Raw genomic sequence first — 25,258 nt, 5'->3', positions numbered from 1 at the left:
CACGCAGCTTTCCGTACCATACATCATAAATTAATACACAATAGTCACACAAACACAATTAAACTATAATTACGACATTGCGACGACATCAAACATCACATAACTGACTCACATACATAACAAATCAAGCATCCGTTACAACACATACACTTCAACATAGTAACCACACTTTTAAAAGTTACAAATTTGGCTCCAAGAAGAATAAATAGGACACTGTTACTAATTACTATTCTTCTACAATTTCTTAAATACATCTGTAATAAATCTGTGAAATTCCGATATGAATAATATTCACTTTTTTATATTGTTATCGTTCTTTAGCGATATAAATAATATTCAAGTTATCATGTATATTCTGTTTTCCTTCATTAGCATTATAAAATAATATTCAAGTTATTTATATTGTTATTATTCTTTCGCAATATAAATAATCTGTATTTTATGTAAGTAATTATAACACAAATAACCTTTTTTCTTTGTAAAATAGGTTATTTTATTTATATAATTGAATACGTATTATATAATATCTTATATTAATTAAACAAACCGATGTTTATCATTTATATTCTGTTATCGTTCTTTAGTGATACTGTATAAATAATATTCAAGTTATTTATATTGTAATCGTTCTTTAGCGATATGAATAACATAAATTTAATATTAGGTTCGGAAAAATGCAGTTGCATAATACTGGTATCAGTTTTTCTTTTTGTATTATTACATTATACTATCTTGAACCACAATAAAATGAAAAGGAGCAACGAGGAATTGAACCTGAGACGTTGACATCTAAATTTCGACGTTCGTCCGCTGAGGTACGAGGGCAAAAGTGTGGAAACATTTTCGGAAAAATTGGCCCAATCACACTCTAAGATTTTCTGATGATTCGTAGAAGCTAGTCCAGGATGCGGAGGGCAAAGGCTAATTGAGATTTCCCGGTCTCTGATCGGGTCAAACATCCTGATAGAATTAATATTTAACCCTTGCCGTGACTTTCGGTGAAGTCCGGAGGGCCCAATTAGTCAAATCCACTCTCCTCATCTCTACGCTTGGGTCCCCTGGAATTTAATAAGATGCGAAAGAGATAGTGGTGTGCGGAAAGCAACGGGATGTTACCGCATTTAGGCCTATCCTTCCCAAGAAAAACTGCAAACATGAACAAAGGAAGCTTTTAATAGAAGAAGAAGGATATTCTGCGGACCTCTGGAAAAAGAACTAAGGAAGAGACTAGTGAAGTGCTTTGTGTGGAGTGTGGAATTGTATGGGGAAGGAACATGGACATTACGACGAAATGAAGAGAAACGAATTGAAGCATTTGAAATGTGGATGTGGTGAAGAACGGTGCGTGTGAAGTGGACAGACAGAATAAGAAGCAAGATTGTGTTTGAAAAAGTGAGTGAAGAAAGAATGATGCTGAAACTGATTAGAAAGAGAAAAAGGAATTGGTTGGGTCTCTGGTTGAAAAGAATAACAGACGACATTAGGATATGTGGATCATAAGCAGACACTAAAAGGAAGGCAGAAAATAGGAAAGATTGGAGATTGCTGGGTTTGCAATGAAAGACCTGCCCATGGGCAGAACACTTATGTATGTTCAGAATGCCTGGGATATCCTGTCTAAGAACAGTCGCTATTTGCAAAGACTAGTCGATTCCATGCCCACTCGACTGCAATATGATCGAGATAAGAGGAAGATAGACTAAATATTGAATTGTGGCTTTTTGTTTTGTTTTTTGAACGCTTAATTGTATGAATGTTTTAAGGCCGACGCCAGTAAATTTGTTTTGTTTATGCCACGAAAGATATTTTTATTGAGAATAAAATCTTTTTTCTTTCCATTTGCTGCCACAATATCATAATGATAAAATCATGGCATAATATATTAATGAACCTGATGTTAATTACTAAAATAATCGTAAAAGAGAAAGGAGCCATTATGTATAGTTTGTCTCTCTCAAAAACATAACAAAAAAGAACATAAGAAGCACGTGGTTGTAGTCGAACGCAGGACCTCATGAATAAGAGGCCTGAACGCTACCATTACGCTATCGAATCACATAGAGAATACTTCAATTATAACTGTAGATATCAGGCACGTGGTCCAACAACATGTAACATCGCCTGTCTCCGAATTATAGCGAAGATACCCCAAGGGAACTTCGTTTCAGGAGAGCGGCCACTTTTTCTTTTGACAGCTGTACCAATTCTTACAGAAAAGGAGAATAGTATGTTTAAGGACATAAGGAAATATTTCTTTATTTGTTTCGTAAGTTATTAGGCCATACAATATATTATATCGTTATTTTCGTAGAAATGCAATTTGCTGTAGTCGGCCGCTACAGAGGAGATGATCTCATAATGGATTACTCACATACCAATGTTTGGCTCTACTCTTTCCTTCCCAACTACACGTATCGACCCTCAGCAGGGTTGCCAGATGATTTATGACCAATGTCGTCAACTATACAATAACAAGGCTTCAGAAAGCAGCCAATAACTTCTGATGTTGACAGTGAAAGGAGTAATACACTTAAAAAAAGCTACAGTGTAATCATGAACATAACAGTTTATATTCATTCATAAATTTGTAATACTTTTAGTGTTAATATTATTTAATACAAAGATACAGGATCATTGAATGGCATTATCCAGCTATGATGTGCATCTTTGATACTTGCATTTTGCTGTTTCTTCAACCTGTAATTTTTTGTTTAAAAAATATTAATTCTACTAACCTACATTAATATATGACATTTAGGGCCATATTCATAGACATTCTTAGCGCTGGCTTCCGGTGGATGATCAGCGAACTAACATTTTTCGTATTCATAAACCAGTGTTAGCGATATGATATGATATGAATCCTGTACAAGTAATCACTCGATAGTCGGGGCTAGTTCAGCACGCTCGTAGCGCGGGCTAGCGAAATGTCTATGCATAGCACCCAAAAAATCTGTTCTTAATAAGCATCAAGAACATACTGTTTTGATAACCAATAGATATTAACATATAAATTAAACGACAGTGTTACGTAAAGTAATTTTAGCAAAATTTATTTAATGTGCACATGTTTACAGTACTTAGGATTATGAAGTGGCCTTATTTCAAGCATAATGTTTTGTGAGTAATCTGACAATATAAGCTAATAATAACTCTTCAAAATTCCACTTTTTCAAATATAGTATTCAGATTAAGAAGGTTTTTCAATTCAGTTAAGATTATCTATATTGTCATTTGATGTAGGGACTATTATTTAACGTAGCATTACTTGTTAAAGTGAAAACAAGCCTATGTTCTAACCAATAAGAATAGCACTGATTATGTGTGTTAAAAATAGAGTAATTTGACAAAGTTATTGGACCTATATGATTACATGTTTATAGCACTTAGGGCTATGTAGTGGCATTATTATTTCATACTACCCCAATAAGTTTTGTGTATTACAAGTGAATAATCTTTGACATTGTTGCATTCGCTAATAAATTATGGAAGGAGGGAACATAATTTTATATCACAGATCATACACTTTTAGATCCCTGTGTCAGAGACTGGGACAGTTTTCTACGCAACCTGCCATCTATTGAAAATTAACAGGACTACAATAACTGACCAATATTTACGTTCTGAAGAATATTACGTATACTGTGAATCACAGTCTTGTAAAAAAAATGATTTAATTAAATTATATTTATAATTTTCACATTAAAGCCGCCAGGAAAATAGCCATGTTGTCATCTAGAAATTTTCGTCGCCACAAGGAACATAAAAGGCGCCAGAATGCGACAAGTAACCACATCTGGCAACTCTGACTCCGAGAACAACATGAATCGATTAAGATTTAAACTTACAAGGAGAAGACACGCTCTCTATATCACCGAATTAAATCTGATTTTGCGACATGAAAGTACAATACATACTGTTTAAAGTCATACCTGGTATGCGTGGCCAATGACCCCTCGTTTTGGAAATATTGGCTATTGTTCGTGACATACTTCCGTTAGGTGTCTAATAGGAAAACATTAGACTGTGTAACGGCGTAGCTCATGTGGTTGGATGCTGAGTTGTCATCTAGGAAACTTGAGTTAGAATCCTAATGCCTTCTCATTTTTTAAAGCTTGATATTATTATTATTATTATTATTATTATTATTATTATTATTATTATTATTATTATTATTATTATTATTATAATTTACTTTCAGTTGTCAGTTTCTATATTCAAAGCCATGTTGAAATATGCGTGGTATGCATTAAAATTGATAAACGAGCGAGAAGTGTTTGTGAATGTGAAGGATGTCTGTTTCGCAGCAGAAGTGCGGAAAAATGTGTGACTGCGGACAACCTTCTTTCATTTGGTGTGCATGGTCCAGGAAATATGTATGTTTTGTGTGTTTTTATAACATCATAATGAATCGGGTACAAAATGAAATGAAATAGCTGCTACAGAAACAGAACAGATACCAGTGACACATCTTACCTTCTTACGTGAGTAGTATTTCATTGTTTATCCTTTACAATATAATGTTAGTTAATTATTAATTTGTTTAAAACATGATAAAGTATTCAATACATTGAGAAATATGATATAGGTATGTAAATAGATAACTGTGATCACAATATTAATTATTATTAAAAGAAAAAAATATAGGACCAGTTAAGATTCGAACTCAGGTTGCCTGGATAACAACTCAGCATCCAACCATATGGGCTACACTGTTACACAGTCTAATGCTTCCCTATTAAGCACCTAACGGAAGTATGTCACAAACAATAGCCAATATTTTCAAAACGAGGGGTCATTGGCCACCCATGTCAGGTACGACTTTAAACAGTACGTCTTGTACTTTCATCTCACACAATCTTATTCCATTCGGTGATATACATAGCGTGTTCTCTCTTTGTTAGTGGCTTAATACTTGACATTAATGGTGAAATTCAAGTCACAAAAGTAGCCATTTATTCATTGTATGTTACACATTTGTAGACAGAAAATGAAACAAAAATGTAACGGGAAAGTTTAGGTAAATATTACCAATGAGACTATGCCAATGCTATAAAAGTCAATATTCTGAAGATCTAGCAGTCATGAGAAACGACTGAAAAGCATGTTGTACCATCTTAGCGTATGGTAGCCGCTCTTTTTTTATTGTCTAATCCCTTCGGGTTGAATCCGTGAGAGCTTAGGTTCCTACACGTGAAGAAATGTATTATCCACGACTCCGTTCAGTTTTTTCTTTGTTTTGTTTGGTTGTTGCTTCTTCTGTTTCTGGATCAAATGTTACAACCAAGCCCCGGATTTTTAGGTATTAAAAAGTTAATTAGGTTTTTCCAACTCATGTTTCAGCATTTGGGGGGGGGGGATTCTAAGTTTTCTATTTACGAATTAATAGGCGCTGTTCGAAGTATAGTTTGACAAATTCACACTACAGGGTAGTGTCATTTTTTATATCCAAGGATGTAGATCAGCGGTGACCAAAACTCGGGCTGCAGTGATTACATGCGACAGACAGCCTATGAAGTAAGGAGACGGGGGGAAAGGTAGTTGGCATGAAATCTACAACCAGTGGTGGTTCCTGTACTAACATCTTGATCAATCCCGCGGATAAAAGTTTCAAGCTTTGCTGTATCAGTAATGCCACTGCTGTCATCAAGAGCCAGTGAATAATATACGATTTTTCTTGCTTTTTTTTTTTTAACCTTTTTCTTGAATATAATCAGGAATTTTCTAAATTCTTCTCTCGATACTTGGTCGAAAAATTCGTGGTTTTCTCAAAATTAAAAACTTCTTATATACAAGTTATTTAAGCTATTTTAATGATTACTCTTTTGAGAAATTCTGTTCTATTAAAAGACTTTAGAGCACAAGATATTTCAAACCCCATCAGGTACCGGTAGCTGACTTCCTTACATTTATTTATCTCATCTTTCTCTTCCTGGCTATGTTTTAAGACATGTCAATTCCTGGCGTTTAACAGTTCGTTGGCACATAATATTGAATCAGTTTTCCTACAATATTATTATTAAATGAATAACTAATAAATAGTTACCCTCATCTAAAGATTAAGAAGATTAAAATTGAGATAAAACCTAATAATTTTATCCTTCCAGGGAGAAGATTTTAAAATATCAATATTCAAGCCCGTATAGGAGAATTATAGAAACACATACTTAGTGTGTCAATAATAATAATAATAATAATAATAATAATAATAATAATAATACATCATTCAGCGTGGCAATTAATGTTTCTATATACTCCTAATTGAACCGTTGAGCAAAGTAAACATATTACATTTTGTCCGACAGAACAACAAAAAAGTTCTCCTTCTCATTCTTTACGAAACCATTTCTTAGTACTTGTAGAGACAGAGTTTGTACAGAGTCATGATACCGCCACTGCTTGCCTTCAGTACGTGAATGAAACACACAGCAATGTACAGGAAACTTCTTATACCCGTTTGAATGCCTGTGATTACACGATGTAATGACGACACCCGCTTTGGTCATCGCTGGTGTAGACCTACAGTTTGCAAGGAAAAGGAAGATTGGGATGACGAATAAGAAATGGGTGAACCGTTCTGGAACGTGTGAACGGAAAATGTTATTAAAATACTGTATTATAGTGAGTGATAAGAAAATAATGATGATGGTTGTGGTAGTGGTATTGTGAAAAAGCAATATTAATTATGCAATTGGGACAGATTTAGTTTGGCTTCAAAGATTACAGCAACTGAAGACGCCAAGTCTCCATTTATGAGATAAGATCTGTTTCCACCCCAGACTTGCATAATATCGAACAAGGATCTTTGCAAGGTCGTACTCAGTTCTAAATATACATGTGTACAATCCATGAAACGGAGTCGCACGCAATCAAGTAGCCACAAGGCAACTCAAAGCACGGTGTTTCACAAAGAAGCTTACTATCACTGTGGTTTGAATTATAAATTATTATAAACGCAAAAATACGTATGACTGCTATAATTAAAAACATAATATTTTTGCATATTGTTAACAATTTCCACAATTTAATGGGGAACTTGCAAAGTCCCTAGAAGTAGTTTTGAGAAAATTGAAGAAAACTGATTTTGACTTCGCTGAACCATATATTGTTACAATATAATTTTTTATATGTAAGAGATATATAAGAGAAAAATTTTTAGTATAAAAATTCATACTTTTGTACTCTTCTTCAGGCTGTAAAAAATTTACTTATATTCAGGACTTAAGTTGTCTGCAAATTAACTTCAATTTTGCATCATAATTATAAGGTTATTGACACATAAACATGTTTAACTAAATGTATTTATACCAAAATCATAAAATAACCTTATTTCACTTGTTCAACATTATTTATTTTTTTACAATTTTTTTTAACACAGTAGCACAGACCTCTGATGGAGAAAAGTATGATGTTGAAGAAATGTTTCTGAGCACTTATTGCCATTAATAATTTGATTAGTGTGTTAGTTTTATTTTGTCCCGGACAACTGTTGCAAAACCACCAGAGTTCTTTAATATACTGGATGTGACATAGTTATTGAAGTAGTGTGCAGGAGAAAATTACATACCTCGTTAAGACTTTTCTTGGCCTGTCCCTTATGGTAGAACAAAAGGACATTTCACTAGTTTTCATGTTGTGCACAAAGAAAACTGGGACGTTAAGCTGACAATAGTAGTACATATCATTAACTGGTGTTAGGCAAGCATACATTTTTCGTGTAGTCAAATGTGATAGCAAGAAATCAATCTCTCTCTCTCTCTCTCTCTCTCTCTCTCTCTATATATATATATATATATATATATATATATATATATATACACACACACACACACACACACACACACCTACTTGGCTCCATTTTGCTATACTTTTTACTTCAGCTACAAGTTTAGCACGATTACTGAGCATATTGTTTTTCATTTTAATGCTCTATTTTTCAAACGTAATAAATTTTCTCAACTAAAGAATTACCAATGACAACAGACAAAAAATCATTTTGTCAGCTGATTGTATAATTAAAATTGCATAATTATTATGTAAGTTTCTTCACTACTTGACAGGCAAAACAACTTAAGTCCAGGACTAAAGTCGATTTACCCATTAACCAAACATTCTGCTGCTAAGGAAAACTATACAAAAGTCGTGGATTAAAGTCAATCTGCTACTAAACGATGCCCCTTGCACATAGTAACAATCATGCTCTTAACTCAAACCCTCAAAATGTGGAATTATGTCGTTTTGCAAATTCACCATTCAATCTATTTCTAATACTCTTCAATTAAAATTACTTTATCCATGACTGATAACTATAATGGTCATTTCACCATCTTCAGCAATCCAAAGAGTGGCTTTATTCACAGCAGTGAATTAAAAGTTTTAAATCACTCTCTCCGTGACAACCAACACACTAGCAAGAATAAAATTCATACATTAATTCATTTAATAATAATGATAGTAAACTGCCCCCCATTGAGGGTAGCCCTTACGGATTCAGTATATCCTCAAAAAAAATATTATACATATGTTAACATAGATATTAAATTTTGAAGAAGGGATACAAAGAAAAGGGTGTGAAAAATTACAATTGCTATTAATGTGGTACCTTGTGATAAATTAGGATTTGGCAGGATTTTTTAACACAATTATCACAATGTCATCCCTCAGAGATGTTGGCAGAGTAAACTGCCGTCGAAATTCTTCGAAAAAAGCTGGTATAGTCCCTCGAGCACCTATGAGCAAGCCGAATACCTCAACGTGAATTAAGGCATATTTCAGCTTGAAATAGTTGAGTGTAGGCTCATAGATCGACTTCTTCTCAAGGTGGACCTCGGCTGACTGATGACATTCTACTTCAAAACGTGTCGTGGGGTCCACAATGATGCCCTGTTCAGTGTCATTACAAGGCATTACATAGAGTTTGCCTAAAATTTAACATTACATTTAGATAACAATGTGGATGAAATATTATATATGACACGAGAGTAAACAAATTTTATACACTTGAGGAAATTATCAATCTCTGGCGTTAAACTTTCCACTCGCGGATAAAATCTAATTTTACTATCTTGTACTTATAAATTACTATTGCTACCTATGTTACTTTTAAAGGAAGGTCTTGTAAAATGTTACCTTCACAATTTATTATTTTATCACGAATGTTGGATATTTGTCCTGTTCTGTCAAGAATATAGTTACTGAAATTAACAAGCATACGCTATGATCACTAGCAGATAGACTCCTTGATCTCTGTGGCCAAAGCAAATGCCTTGCTATAATACTGCCCTGCTAAGCAAAAGTGCCGTATCTGCAGGAAAATTGATAAATGGGGTTTTCACACTTTATAGGGTTTTGTACTGTCAGAAATTCACTGGACTAGGTAAAAATGCGGTATCTCCAATGACAAATGAAATATAAGCTTTTTATTTTGCCGTATCTGCTTCAAAATCGCTAGATAAACTAAGCAAGACTGCAGTATGTGTCTCATGCTGCGCAAAAGTGCGGTATGTGAGTTGCAGATACTGCATTGTTGCTTAGTACCAAGCATATACCGCTGTCTTTCTTAGCATTGCCACACTCTTTTTATCCACATGCCGCTTTCTGCTTCAGTATGCACCGGTCAGTGTTATATTTAACAGCAATCTGGGTTAAAAACAATTATAATTATGTCTTCTTCTTCTAGATCTAAACCATTAGTAAAATTAGCTTTGGAAAAATGTTCTTTATCCAACATGATAGAAAATGAAAATTTTAATTCAAGTGCTGTAAGTCAACTTATGAATTCTAGCTTATGAGACATTCGCTTCAGTGGGAAAGAAATCTAAATTGAAACTTTTTGCATTTGTTTGGAATGAAGCTATTACAGGACGAAATAAGGAAGGTATAGGTACGTTTTACATGTTCCTGAAAGACACAGAGATGTCAAAATATGGTAATTTGGGTAGATAATTGTTCAAGCTAGAACAAGAACTGGTGTCTGTATTCTTTCTTGGTCTTCATGGTGAATTCCAAGAAAATAGCTGCCCAAGAAATCAACCTTTTCTGTTTTGAACCAGGACACATATTTATTCTGCTTGCAATATTCATCACCAAGTTCAAAATGTCTCTCAAAAAGCAGAAAAGAACATGCGACTTTGACGATTTTGTAGACGCTTGTCAACATGAAAATAATGGAAAAATGGAACTAATAAAGATAGATCACACAAACTTCCACAAAGGAAAGATTGCACTGTCCATCAGAAAAAAACTGCAACCTCAAGGATATCCTTCATGTGAAATCAGTGAGAGATAACTATATATTGGAGTACAAAACGAGTATAATGAAACTGAAAATTACAAAACTTTAGATTTCCTGCAAAAGAAAGCACAGAAAAGACATGGCATGCAATTGCCTAAACATCTTGATAAGCCCTGTGGATTTGATCTTGAGAAGGGAGATAGAATTGAGAACACCCTGAAAGAAGGCATTCCAGAAAAAAAAAAAAAAAAAAGACTTAAATTCTGGCGAGATTTACTAATACAGTAAATATTTTGTGCATACTTATGTTTAAAGATTGATTACTTATTAATAATATTACAATGTTAATACTATAATTTTGTTCATGACTTAAATTGTGATTTTTTTTGTCTCTCATAACGTCATGTTGTGAAATAATTAGAAAGGATTTATCATATGTATTCAATTTTGGTTACTAACGGGTCTCTGCATTTGCTATTGCATATTATTTATGTAGCATTATTAATTAAAATAGACAATAAATAGTCAACTTCAGAACTTCAACATAAGAGACGCCTAGAATCATAAGGGCCTAAAGCACAATGTGGTGAATTTGTATATTTTAGCATATATGCATATTCTGATATATTTTAATAGATATTGTGGGATGTATAATATTGTACCATGAACAAATCAAAACCTAACATATTAGAAATCTGAATAATAATTTGAATATCATAAATTAATGTGAACTTTTCGATTCCGTACTTTGGGCCCTTATGGTTCTGGATGCCTATTCTTTCATTTCTTAATTTTATGCAGATACCGCACTTCTCCTTAGCAGGGCGGCAACATACGGCATTTTGTAGTTAAGGCAGATATTTATATATTAAGTCATGCTGTGTTAAAGAACGGTATCTGCAGTTTCTATTAAATGGCTGAATTAATATAATTTTTGTTTGTTTCAGTAATTTTGTAATGTCGCATATAGCTAGAAACCACATAAATTATGTAATCATACGCAAAAATCGAGAAGGGCTGTACAGAAAACTTTAAACTCTTTTTCTCGTTGTAGATACGGCACTTAGCCTTAGCAGGGCAGAATAATACCGGTAGCCTTAGCAGGGCAGAATAATACCGGACAGCTGTATACTAGCAGCATTGGCGTGAGTGCGAAATATCGCGAACCTGACATCTAGCGGAGCGGGATGGAATTACGTCCACATATATAAATATTAACATAGCGGGATTCTGACTATTGTTTAAAACGCGAGTTATTAATGTGGAGTTATATATGAAACACTTAAGATATGCTGAATAGTATTTAATGTAAAATTATTACCTTATATCAAAGCTCCATATTATAGGAATATTGCATACTTCAAATTACTTTCCATAATTAATTGTTACATATTTTTTCTTTGGTTTAGTGAGACAAAATAAATTCTGATATTAGGAATGAATTTACAATAATGCTTTATATACGCATTACTGACAACTTCAAAGATAAAATTGATAGTAATCTGATGCTTGTAATAATTAGTAAGGGCATGTGGACAACAATAAAACTTAATTTGATAAAACCTTAAAATTTCCGATACATTTTAACTTCTATTCATTTATGAGGTCTAGATAAAAAAGCGAATTTGTATTTTTCTATCAACACAAAGACGAGGGGATTAGGAATGTTGTTGACTCACGTTTTATGATCCCTCGGAAATCGAATGTACGATTTGGAGCAATTTGTAATGCTGTAATTTTGTAGCAATTATAAACAGCATAAACAGCATATAATATACACCCTCACATTTTAACACAGCACTAATTAATAAAACTATTAACTAGCCCAGCAACAATATACATTGCAGTTAATTACAGCTTGTTTCACGAGTATCACCACACCGGCCGCCTAGGTAGCAGCACCAACGTCGTTCGCACGTAAAATTGCTAGCTGTCCGGTATTATTATAGTAAGGTATTTGGCCAAAGTGAAGCAAGATCACAATATACCGATTGAATACAACAATGTAATGTTGCCAGATGTTGGAAACAAAATATCCCCAGATCCTATTCGGAATTTCTATAAAAATTTATTAGGGTTTTATATATAATAATTCCCCAAACTGCCTTTGCAAATTCTATGAATAATTATTTCACATATGTTTTTATATTTTATATTGCAATAGTGATAGTAGTTTAATTTTCCATTACACAGATACATTGCTTCTACCTGTAATATAAATAAATTAACACATTTCTTTCTTTATTTCAAAACGACTGTTTCTACCCACAATTTGATATACCTCAAATGTAGAGTATCTTTGGGAGATTACTAACCTCTATAACAAATGTTGAAAATTCTTTATTTATTCGGCTGGAAATTCAATTAATGACCAGTTTTTAACGTCAAATTAAGCAGGAGTTTTGGTTCCTTGCACAGGATGCGCAGGTGTTTATTCTTTATTCTTTATATTTATTAAATTATTATTCTTTTAGAGATCCAGTTGCTTCCAATTTGTTCACTAGTACCAGTAGTGTATTTCTTTGGGGGGATTACGAACATCAAATTCTCTCTGATATGCCCTTTGAGTAGCTGTAACTGAATTCGTAATCCAGTATTGCTTCACAAGGAAGAGCCGTTGATTTAATGTGTATTACATTTTCAGTGACTAAAACAAAATGTCGAAAACAGCTGCCAACAATAAGGAATAAAGAATAAACATCTGCGCACCTCGTGGCAATGAATCAAAACTCCTGCTTAATTTGACGTTAAGAACTGGTCATTAAGTGAATTTCCAGCCGAATAAATAGAGAATTTTCAACATTTGCAATAGAGGTTAGTAATCTCCCAAAGATACTCTGCATTTGAGGTATAACAAATTGTGCCTAGCATCATTCGTTTTGAAATAAATAAAGAAAGGTGTTAGTTCTTTTTAAATCATACTGTACAATAATATCCTAACTGATAAATCGTAGTTACAAACGAAATACAATAGGCAAGTATATAGCAAATTACATACTAAGTAAAATTAAGAAGAGCAATATATATATATGAACGTTTAAAATAGCAAATCGCAGCAATACAAATGAATTTGAAAAATAAATAGCAAATCACTAACCGCAAGATAATTAACCTGACAGCATTGTAAATGAACCTTTTAAAATAAACAGCAAATTACAAGCCAACTAAATTTTACATCTAGAGTACAAATCAATAGTTAAATATGCGTAAATGGTAAATTAAATGCTAACTAAAATTAACAATTAGAACAAATTTACATAGAACTAGTAACAGAGAAAAATCATACAGTGATTAAATGTAACAGAAAACATATATAGAGTCATATGGCTAAATAGAAGGTACAGAGATAAAGAGTAAGATAAACCCTATGTAAAACAGTGTACGCTGAGTTTACAGTACCTACATTAGTTGTCCATTTGTACATTGTTGCTAACGTTATTTGTTATTTACTTAGTATACAGAATGGTGCAGATAATAGTAGCACGTGAAAATCAGGAGAGAGGGAGTATGTGCAGATGAAGAGCTAGAATCACCAGGGAGGAACAGACCAAGGGAACCTTTAATTCTTGTAGAGGATATGAACCGATATATTTTAAGAAGAAAGATACAAGAATTTTATACAGCGCAGAAAGAATTTCCAACATTGAAGAAATTACTGAAGTTGCGAGAGAAACAATAATTTTCAAGGTTGGAGAGAAGCGCTACGGAAAGTGATTCGAGTCATGGGATTTAAGTTAAAAATGTAGAAATACAAAATGTATTTTCATTGAAAGAAATAATATTGTTGCATGGAGGACCAGTTATTTATGACACCGTTTGACGGAAGTTTGACAACATCCCTATTCGGCAAGGTTCTTGGCCTGCTGTTTAACGTGGTGGTAGGAAAGCGGGTGGAATGGAGCGAGTACAGGCGTTAACTTTTCCAAGAACGACGACAGCGCTGAAGGGGCACAGATCCGATGGTCCGACATTATATATAGTCACGAAGTTTGAGTTTATGAGGGTAGTAGGAACAATAGACTGTGCACGTACTATTTCGCATTGTCTGTAATGTTGCGATATTTGCGATCCTAGTGGTTAGCAATTATCTATGGATGCATAGTTACTTCGTATTGATCTTCGTGACTGTATATACTAGACTGTGTTATAATTATTGCGCAACACGTGCATGAAGTAAGCGTCATTTAATAATGCTTATTTGCAATTCCATTTTTCGTATCCTAATTGAAATACTTTTATGTCATTCCATAGATTACACCATATTTTTTGGTTAACAATTTCGGCGGAACTCTGTAGAGCTGCAAAATAAAAGTACTCGAATCGAAGAATCTCAGTATTGCCAACTCAAACTATTTGCGGGTCATTCTGCCAGATTTCAATTCCTCAAAGCCCATAAATATTCTTGTCAGCTGACAGTCGAAATCTGGCAGTTTTTTTACAGCGCTTAATTGATTCCAATATTTTATGGAGAAGCAAATCAAAAGACAACCGCTAATAAGTGGTAAAGCCAGTGAAAGTAAAAATGTATTTTAAGCAGAGACATAATAATTGACTGCTCTATTCTACTAGTAAAATCACACTGTTTGAAAGGAAATCAAATTTCAAATGTATGATGATAATTAGATTATTCATTGTTGCAAAATCAAAGTTATATAAAACTGTTCTGTGTGGCGTAATTACGTGCTATGGTTAAAACGTTGCATCATATTGTGCGCTTTCCATCAACAAAATAATTCGTAAAATCAAAGTTACATGAAACAAAATTTACAACGAACTTTATCGACGTCGAAATAAAGCGCACTTCTAGAAGGAAATGTGGGCGATTCCAATTCCCAAACACTGTATTAATTTGATGAATATGTAACACCAGTTTTCATTTAGAGTGAATGGAATGTTACACGTTATCCATACATAAAGAGGTAATTTATGCCAAATGTGTATAAAAGAGTGGCTGAACAAGAGACTAAGGTTGAAATAACAATGTTTTATTTATCTGCTTAGTGATGTTTGAATTATGTTGAAATAGGAAAGTACTAGTTCTCATATTTTGTAGTACAGTTGAATCCCTCTTATCCGGCACCAAAGGGACCAGGCTAGTTCCAGATACGAGATTTTGCCGAATAATTGAATAAATATAGGTACAGACCTACAGAAAAAAAATCGTATTTCATGGTGCCACATGCTGAAACTTCAGTCATGTGAAGCTCATTTCTCTCTCACTTGCTCATAAATGAATAGACATAAAACTGTATGGATATTCCTTATTAAAACACAACACAATACAAATAATAGCTTACACTAACTTTAGATTCGAATATTCATTGAAAATTATAGTTCCTGCGAACTTCCTAATGTGGCAACACTGACGATCCGAACATAATTAAGTAAACATAAAAGCTGCGTAGATTTTCTTTATTAAAATACATCACACAACACAAATAATACACTAATTTTAGGTTCGAATATTCACTGAAAACGAAAGTTCGTGCGAACTTCCTTATGACGGCCCGAACATAACTAAATAAACATAAAAAATGTATGGATTTTCTTTATTAAAACACATCACACGACACAAATAATACACTAATTTTAGGTTCGAATATTCACTGAAAAATGAGTTAGTGCGAACTTCCTAATGTAACAAAACTGATGGCCCAGACTGTGGTCATGTGACAAATTATTTTTTTTTATTTTATTTTTTTTTTTGGTCCAGCCAAACGTGACGTCGTTTTGGTATTGCCAGTTATTTGGGTGCCGCATACGAGGGATTTTACTGTATTTAATATTTGCTGAACTGCACTATAGGACAACTTCTAAACAGTGGGCTAGCATCATTCTCTCTACCTCTGACTGACAGGGAAAAGAAGCTGTGGTCATATTCCGACTCTATACTGACCATGATTGTCTGGCAGCGTATCTTCATAGTATGGAAATTCTATCAGAGCCAGACTGCAAACTTTGTGGGCTCAAGGAAATAATGAACAGAGATCATCTCCAACTCTGCCCAGCTTTAAATAAGACAACAGAAAGCGACTAGTATAGCCTATTGGAAAGCCAGAAAGCTCATAGGCCAATAATGTGCTCATATTTCCGTTTGATTCCACTTGCAACTATTAATGTATTTAGCGTATTCAATGTAGTTTGTATTGTAAATTTTTTTCCAATGTTCTTTTCCGTAACTGAATTGCTTTTTGGATCAATGTCACCGCACAATGTATCCGTCACTGGAATAAATAGATATTTACTCGAAAAATTAATTCTTCACATTGAACCGAATTACAGAATTAAATAATTTAGGGAAGAGTGGGGTAATTGTACGCACCTAAATTCCATTTTCATAAATTCCAAGATAATATTAATGTAACACTAAAATTTTGGGAGACGATAAAAACAATTAGGTTCTAATAACACTGAACAACAATAATTTTGCTCCGACTTAAAACAATGTCTCCCTTATGACATGGTGTGCGTTGAATCCGAAAATGCATCTCTTTTCTTCGCATCAAGTAATGTTTTTAAGATATATTATTATTTCACTTTTCGATAAGCGCTCTCCCAGGAAACATCTGGCGCGGGTTGGGGGATTATAAACCAAAACAAAACTAATGCATTTTATTAGTTTATTGCTTATTTCCGGTTTCATATGGTTGTTAGCATGTTCTTTTGTACTTACAATAAATAAACAAATATTTGTCCCTTCTATTTACTAAATTTCGTAACAGTTGAAAGTGAGGTCTACGCAATGAACAAACAAGGGTGTGGTTTTCAGTAATTAAAAAGATAATTTTACCATTTTGAGTGAAGGAAAATTAAAAGAGGACTTTTCATCGGTTCAGAAATACAGACTTTTGTTTGAGAAAACACTTTCCGTTACAGAGAAAATGGCATAGCGCGCTTTCAAAGATGTTTGCTCAAGTCTCCTTGGAAATTCTAAGGCAAACAATTACATAGAACTTGTTGTGGAAACCATGTCAAGTGGATATGAGAAAATGGGGTTTAATATGTCTCTCAAAATACACTTTATACATTCTCATTTGGATTTCTTTCCTCCTAGCCTTGGAGCGGTAAGCAACTAGCATGGGAAAAGATTTCATCAATAAAAGATCTGAAATGGAAAGACGATATTATAAAGGTCAGCATCGAGCATGCTAGCAGGCTATTGTTGGTTCCTTGTAAAAGACAGCCCCCGGGTCTAGTTATAAACCAAAGTCATCCGGATAATTCTTTTAAATGAAAATTCAAATTTCGAGATTTTTCTCATGCGCATGAAATATTTTTGTTGTTGTATTTTAAACTATGTACCATCATTTTTGGATCCAGTACATATTTTTCAAGTATTATGAGGCGTTTTGAATTCGTAGTAAGCCTATGTTGTAATTGTACCATATCAGTGAAAAAAAAAAAAAAAAAATCATAAAAAATTCAATTCCTTTTCTCCTAAAAATGGTACGTGATGGGGTAATTTGGATTTTAAATTCAAATTTAGGGTACACTTATTAGTAATATTCACCTATTTTTATTTCGGAGCAAGACAAATAGTAAAAATTTGTTGATCAGTGTAATATTTACAAGTTACAAACTGTATTTCTAAACAACATTATTTTCTATTGATGATATATGAAAAAGTTGTAATGCGTATCGTTACCCTACCAAGTGAGGAAATAGGAAGCAGACAGTTGGGGTAATAGTACGCAGATACAAATGCAATTGGAATATGTATTAATAGGTACAGAATTAACATTTAGCAACAATATGCAAAAATTAGAGAAACCTAACACTAAATTTTCTTTCATGTGGCTTGACAAAAATCACTAACGAAATTTTGAGGAGTTTCAGCAGCAATGCAATCTGGGTGAACTCATCCTAAATAAGGACACAACGATACTAGAGTTCATTCTCTTCACCGAATTCAAAATAAATTGGCACTTACCATTAGATTAATTTTTCATTTGATTGAATGTTGGAAAGCAGGAGGAGTATTGGGAAGCATAACCGCGTGCGAATATCCCAATTGTCGTCATTAGAATAATTTAGTTCTGAATGGTCATGGAAGAAAAGTAACAGAAGATCTTTATACTCAAGTTAGCAGGTAATTAGTTGCACTTTTAGGACACATTACATGAAATTCAGATCACTCAGATGCATATTACTTACATCAAACACAATGAAGTCACAAAATTATAAGAAAACTACAAAAAAAACTACTGACACACTGGAAGCGCTTGAATCAACAGTACAGCGCTAACACTAGACTAGATTGACGTTACCGATGTTGCCGCTACAGTATGTCACCGAACACGGCCATAAAGTGCTCCCATATCCTAAAACGTAGGTGCCTACCATTACCCGCTGTCAAACGTACGGTTTTACCCGGAACAATACGGTTTTAGCTCTCTTTATTCCGCGCATAGTGCGAGTCTTGAACCGTACGCCAAATGTTCCGTTTTAAAATTGCAAATCTCGCACACAGTAACTTATCTACACATTTGCAGTGTGGCTGGTGGCGACGTAGTAGTAGCATGTATGACTACCAGAAAAATTGGAGTATTTTATAGATTAATACTGGTGCATAAAAACAAAAAAAATATATATTGTATTTATAATAAAGTTTTTCCTAAGCTTTTCCCCATTTACGGTGAATATCTCCAGTAATGGCTAAGAAAGGGAAGGATGAAATGAAAAGAATACTGCAAATGTTACCAAAAAATTAACTTTTTGTATAATTCAACAATGATGAAAACTGCAGTGAATTTTACAACAACATTTTGTTATATAAATAAATAGCTAAATACGGGATATTCAAGTAAGAAATACAGGTTAAATATAGGAATATATCAAATGAAAGAGTCAGTTCACAATATAATTATATGACTTGTAAATAATTACAATACTATGATGCATAAGTCACAATAAGATTAATTGTATTAAATAATATGTAATACATTGCTTGGTTCACTCACAGAAGAAAGTTCCTACTGAAGAATGCACTGGAAGAAATGGGTGAAAGGGAGAAAGATTCGGGGCAGAAGAAAATAAGATTATCAGATGATAGACGACATTAAGATGGATCATATGCGGAGACTAAAAGGAAGGCAGGAAATAGGAAAGCTTGGAGAATGCTGGGTTTGGAGTGAAAAACCTGTATTTGGGCAGTAAACTATGAATGAATTCTCTTCTTATTCACTTGTTTTTTTTTTTAAGAAACCGAATGTGGATGAAAGTTGTTTATTTTCCCATCTCAAAATCTGGCAATCCTGTACGAAAACACTTACTTGCTTTTAAGGAACACGGAGGTTCATTGCCGTCCTCACATAAACCCGCTATTGGTCCCTGTCCTGAGCAAGATTAATCCAGTCTCTACCATCATATCCCATCTCCCACAAATCCATTTTAATATTATTCTTCCATCTACGTCTCGGCCTCCCCAAAGGTCTTTTTCCCTCCAGCCTCCCAACTAACACTCTATATGCATATCTGGATTCGCCCATACGTGCTACATGCCCTGCCCATCTCAAACGTCTGGATTTAATGTTCCTAATTATGTCAGGTGAAGAATACAAAGCGTGCAGTTCTGCGTTGTGTAACTTTCTCCAATCTCCTGTAACTTCATCCCTCTTAGCCCCATATATTTTCCTAAGAACCTTATTCTCAAACACTCTTAATCTCTGTTCCTCTCTCAAAGTGAGAGTCCAAGTTTCACAGCCATACAGAACAACTGGTAATATATAACTGTTTCATAAATTCTAACTTTCAGATTTTTTGACAGCAGACTAGATGACAAAAGCTTCTCAACTGAATAATAGCTGGCATTTCTCATATTTATTCTGCGTTTAATTTCTCCCGAGTATCACTTATATTTGTTACTGTTGCTCCAAGATATTTGAATTTTTTCACCTCTTCGAAAGATAAATCTCCAATTTTTATAGTTCCATTTCGTACAATATTCTGGTCATGAGACAAACATATACTCAGTCTTTTCGGGATTTACTTCCAACCCTATCATTTTACTAGCTTCAAGTAGAATTTCCGCGTTTTACCTAATCGTTTGTGGATTTTCTCCTAAACCCTTACCTCCCCTATATGTTTTTCTGGCAGATTTTCCCACCAGTGTATCAGATTCTAGGAACTAGTTAGCCAGCAACTATGCAACAGAGTAGTCAACAATGGAAGAAGAGTTTTCAGTAGAAATATCAGATAAGCATGTAGGAGATATAACTTTTTAAATTTACAGAGATTTCTTTCTTCGTTATATTCGTTCCACTAAGTTCTATGACAATGAACTGGTAGTGCCGACGGATAGAACAATTTAAACTGAATAATTTTGTTTGTTGTGCTTAATTAGGCATGTAAGCCCCCCAGCGTGCGACTCGTCTATTTAGCAATATACATATTTCACGTGGGGAGAGCTGAGGTAACTCAATTCTTGTGAAAGCGGAAATGAAAGCCGGCCTTTGCTTCCTGCCGGGCAATTATATTTGGTGCTAATTTAGTTTTCATACATGGCAATGTCCACCACCTAAAAATAAACATTATTACTTGTCTTGCTGAGGGAATTAGATACCAGACTCGTGCGACGAGCTCTCTTCTCAGAAATGAAATTAAAGTTTCCACTCTAACCTCAAACACAGACTACATAACTTTCTCTTTTTCTCTCTTTCCTATTTACTTCGTTTCTCTAGTGTATCGTGTTTGCTGAAATAATAAATTTGTCCCGCCAACTGCTTGAAGCGTTTTCTAAGCAAGACGTCGTAGGAAGTTGCTTCTGTTCCAGAAAAGCAGGAGCTGCGAGATACAGCAAGAAACTAGATTCTTCCGTCACTTTGTTTTGAAGTTCAGCACACCACGGTTTGTTCATAAGAGATGAAAGATTTCAGTGATTTTTCAAAGAGCCTATCTTTAGCTCACAACGGTTAGTTTTACCAGTTTTCACATTTTGTGTCGTCGTACAGTTTGTATTAAGTCACTATGCGTTTATTTACTAGTATAATTTCTTTGTTCAGCATCATCCGTAACACGAATCACATGGCAGTAGTTGTATCCAAAGGACAATTTTCAGCTGAGGACCATTCTTGTTACTTGTCAACATTTAAATATACAGAAGAAGAATGTAATTGCAAACAAACAAGAGAAATAAAAATAAAATAATACAAACAATATAAAAAAGGAGATGCAGTAGTATTAACAAAATTTGAGACCGAATGAGCAGCGCTCGTGCTCGGTCGCAGTTCATATATAATATTAATAGGCCTATAAGAGAATATAAAATAAAGTAAAGTAGGAAATAGAATTAAAATTACAGTTACAGAAATTATATAATACAATATTAATATAAGAGAAATATAGAAAATAAAAAATAATAATAAAAATAAATAAGTAAAATAAAATAGGAACTAATATTTAAATTACAGCGGCAATGGAATTATATAATATAATATTAACTCTAGCGAAGAATAATATGGCACGTGAAAAGTAGGACTATATATTTGAAAATTATAGAATACAAGTATAATATAGGTTGATTAATTCATACACATAAGATATAAATTTATTTAATCAAATTGAAGATATTAACACGTTTCTAATTTTCTTGTTATATGTTAGCGGGTTACATGTTAGAAGTTCTGGGTGTAATTTAGTTGAAGCATTGTACAACCGAGGGCCAAAATTAATGCTATGCTTTAGACCAGCAGATGTGAGACATTTAGGTTCTACTAATTTTGAATTAATATTTCGTCTTGTGTCATAATTATGTGTCTGTAATACAAAGTGTTCGGTCACTGTAAAGAATACAGTAATTTCCATATTTCTCTTCTTTGTAATTCCATACACGTTGAATTAGTATTCTTCGTATTTAGATTGTCTAGTATAGTCTTAAGTGGAGATCTCACGCATTGCTATAGTGAGAATCACGTAAGTGTAGTTCCTAAAAGTATAGTCAATTATTACATAAGCTAGTGGATTATGGTGTTCTTCTAGTTTGCAGGTTGAATTTTCTTTTACCAACTTCGTTTCGAATTTCGGTACTGAGAAATACTACAACTGGTAGTGATTTTATAACTTATGTTGGCAGCAGTGACAACTTGTCTGTAGTTTAAATTCTAAAAATTCAGATTGTTCTAGATTTCTGAGCTCATTACTGGAAGCTAGTGAAATTTGAATATACTAATAATGAATTAATATCAGTATTAATATTAATACATACTAGTTACTGTATGTGTTTCTTTGTGTTGTGGTTACAATTTCCAGATTAGAGTCAAGTAGCCTAAGTGTAAATAAATATAACATATTTCGTGTGATACATGTCTTTGGATAATCGATGGAAATACCATTTCACATTATAATTCATTTCTTTCCTGTTTAGATTCTTATAACAATAATGGATTAAATATTATAAAGCATACATTTCAAAGCGGAAATTGTTTTCAGAATTCATACTAATCATTTCACGTGATCAAACAAAATACATTTTTAGGTTAGGTCTCGTGAATCGCAAACTGATCAAACACTAATCTACTAACTACTAACATAATGTGCGAGAGATCCAGAAGAAAAATATACTTTTTCACAGATTATTGAATCTTTTAGAAAACACCTCCCCAACATAAAGATGAGACGTGGTAAATAAGCAACACATCGTTATTGTACTATATTATTAATATAATAATAATAATAATTATATCATTATTATTATTATTATTATTATTATAGTAGGGCCTACATGGCATTGTGTGGTTTATCAGTTTTGGTGATATCTAGTATTAGTTGGCAACACTGAAGATATGGCCAAATTAGTCTTTTAGAAATTACTCTTACATGATCCTCAATATATAATTTGGCCGTCTCTTCAGTGTTGCCAACTAATGCCAGATATCACCAAAGAGGGTAAAATCACAATGCTACGTACCGAAATAATAATAATAATAATAATAACAACAATAATAATAACAACAATAGTAATAACAATGTCTTGTGTATATTTACCACTTCTCATTTTAGATTGCGAGGAGTTTCCTAAATGATTTAATAATTTATGAAATAAAACGTTTTCTTCCTGAACTTCTCGCATATTATGTTAGTCATTAGGACTAGTATGATCGAATATTAAAATGTATTTTATCCTACATGAAATTTATTGTTTTGACTAAAGACTTTACGATTCATGACACCTAACCTAAAAATGTATTTCCTTACCTGCATTATTTTCATCAGTTTGCTATAGGCTACTGCAAATCGAAATTATTGCTGCCAACATAACAATTAGAAAGTAACTATCACTTGTATTTATCAGTAGCTACCCGAAATTCGAAACGAAGTTGGTAAAAGAAAATTCAACCTAAGAGCTATATTATCACTATAATTCACTAACGTATGTAGGAATAGGGGAAAAATGGTTAGGTCTCCTAGATATGTAAATACAGGGACATCATTTTATTTTTACTAACATTTTTAATATTAACTTGCCTATACTTCTGGATCAACGCCGTTTGCTACCTCCTTCCACGACTGGAGTTCGATGATACTGGTGTAATATACAAACAAATCACTTTACTAGGTATAGGAGGGAAGAAAAGTAGTTCATCCATTTACGTAAACTAGGAAATATTGCGCTTTTGAGTTTGATCATTTTCATTAGGTTTTTGTTTAATCAAAATACAGTACAGTATTAACAATGAGTGTTTTTACTCATGAACTGAGCTGTCTATGTGGACGAATTCATTGTTCAGTGTATATTATACTGTCTACAGCACATTAGCGTACAATATAGAGAATGAAGTTAAATTGAAAAATAATCATAATATGGATATTTAAACACATTTTTTAAAATGATGGCCGTTCATTTCCATACAGGCTTCAGTACTAATGTACAGTTACCCTGAAAAAGAATGAGACGATTCTTGGTCGTCGGAAGTTAAAGTTCTACAGCGCGGTTCACTCGATATCGACGTAAGGATACAAAACATGACAGATAGTACAAGAATTGTTACAAGGACCACAACAAGGACAAGGACCAGAATAAGGATCACGAAGAAGACTGCCATTTAAGGCCAGGATTTCACAACATAGCTCGAGTCCCAAAATATCATTGCTTCACTGTACCGAATGGCAAATGCCTGCTAAGGGATCTACATTCTGGACTGCTGCTATCACTGTCTTGTCTCCGTAGCTCATATAGTAGCGTGCCGGTTCCATTGTATAACCGAAACGTCTCGTGTTCGATCCCAGGTAAAACTTTTTTTTTATTGAGGTGTAATTAATTTGTTCAGAGTTCCTCGACTGTCTAATTTGTCGAAAAATATGGAATAATTTATGCCCAATTTCTGGGTCTTACAAGTGGGCTGAACCTCGTCAAAAAAAATAAATCTTACTTGGAAGTTAAAAGTATTCTTCCTCAAACAAAAATCATAAGAAACAAAAAGAGACCTGTTAACTTAAAATCTTGTCCACATGCCATCAGCTTCTATTACAGCTCTAAGTCGATCCGGCATGGATGTCACGAGATTGTGGAATAAGTTCTGATCCCCGGCGAGATCTTCCCAGGTGTCAACAACTTGATCCCACAATTCGTCTCGATTTCGAGGGCGTCGGTTTTTTCAATTCCGCCCATAAATTTTCGATGACATTCAAATCAGGTGACTTCGGAGGCCAATTAATGATTTCGATCTCGGGTCTCCTTTGAAACCATCTTTGAATGCTTGCAGCATAGTGCACGGGATGGTTATCCTGCTGGAACAGCAATGTTCCTTCGGGAAAACGTTCTCGGGCGGAGGGAAGGAATATATTTTCCAGAATGTGCTCGTAAGTTTCCGCATTAAACCGGCCATCGATGCGTTCTATAACACCAGGTCCATCGTAAGACATCCACCCCCAACACGATATGCTAAAGCGCCCCGATCTTTCACGCCGGTGCACATAGCGCTGATCATGTCGGAGACCATCCTCACGATAGACACGGACAGGACCTTCGTAATCACTCGAGATGGTTGTTTCGTCGGAGAAAATTACATTTCTCCAATCGAAATCCAC

The sequence above is a fragment of the Periplaneta americana genome, chromosome 13, assembly GCF_040183065.1.
Source record: "Periplaneta americana isolate PAMFEO1 chromosome 13, P.americana_PAMFEO1_priV1, whole genome shotgun sequence".
In the NCBI taxonomy this organism is placed as follows: Eukaryota; Metazoa; Arthropoda; class Insecta; order Blattodea; family Blattidae; genus Periplaneta; species Periplaneta americana.
This window is presented reverse-complemented; position numbering follows the sequence as displayed.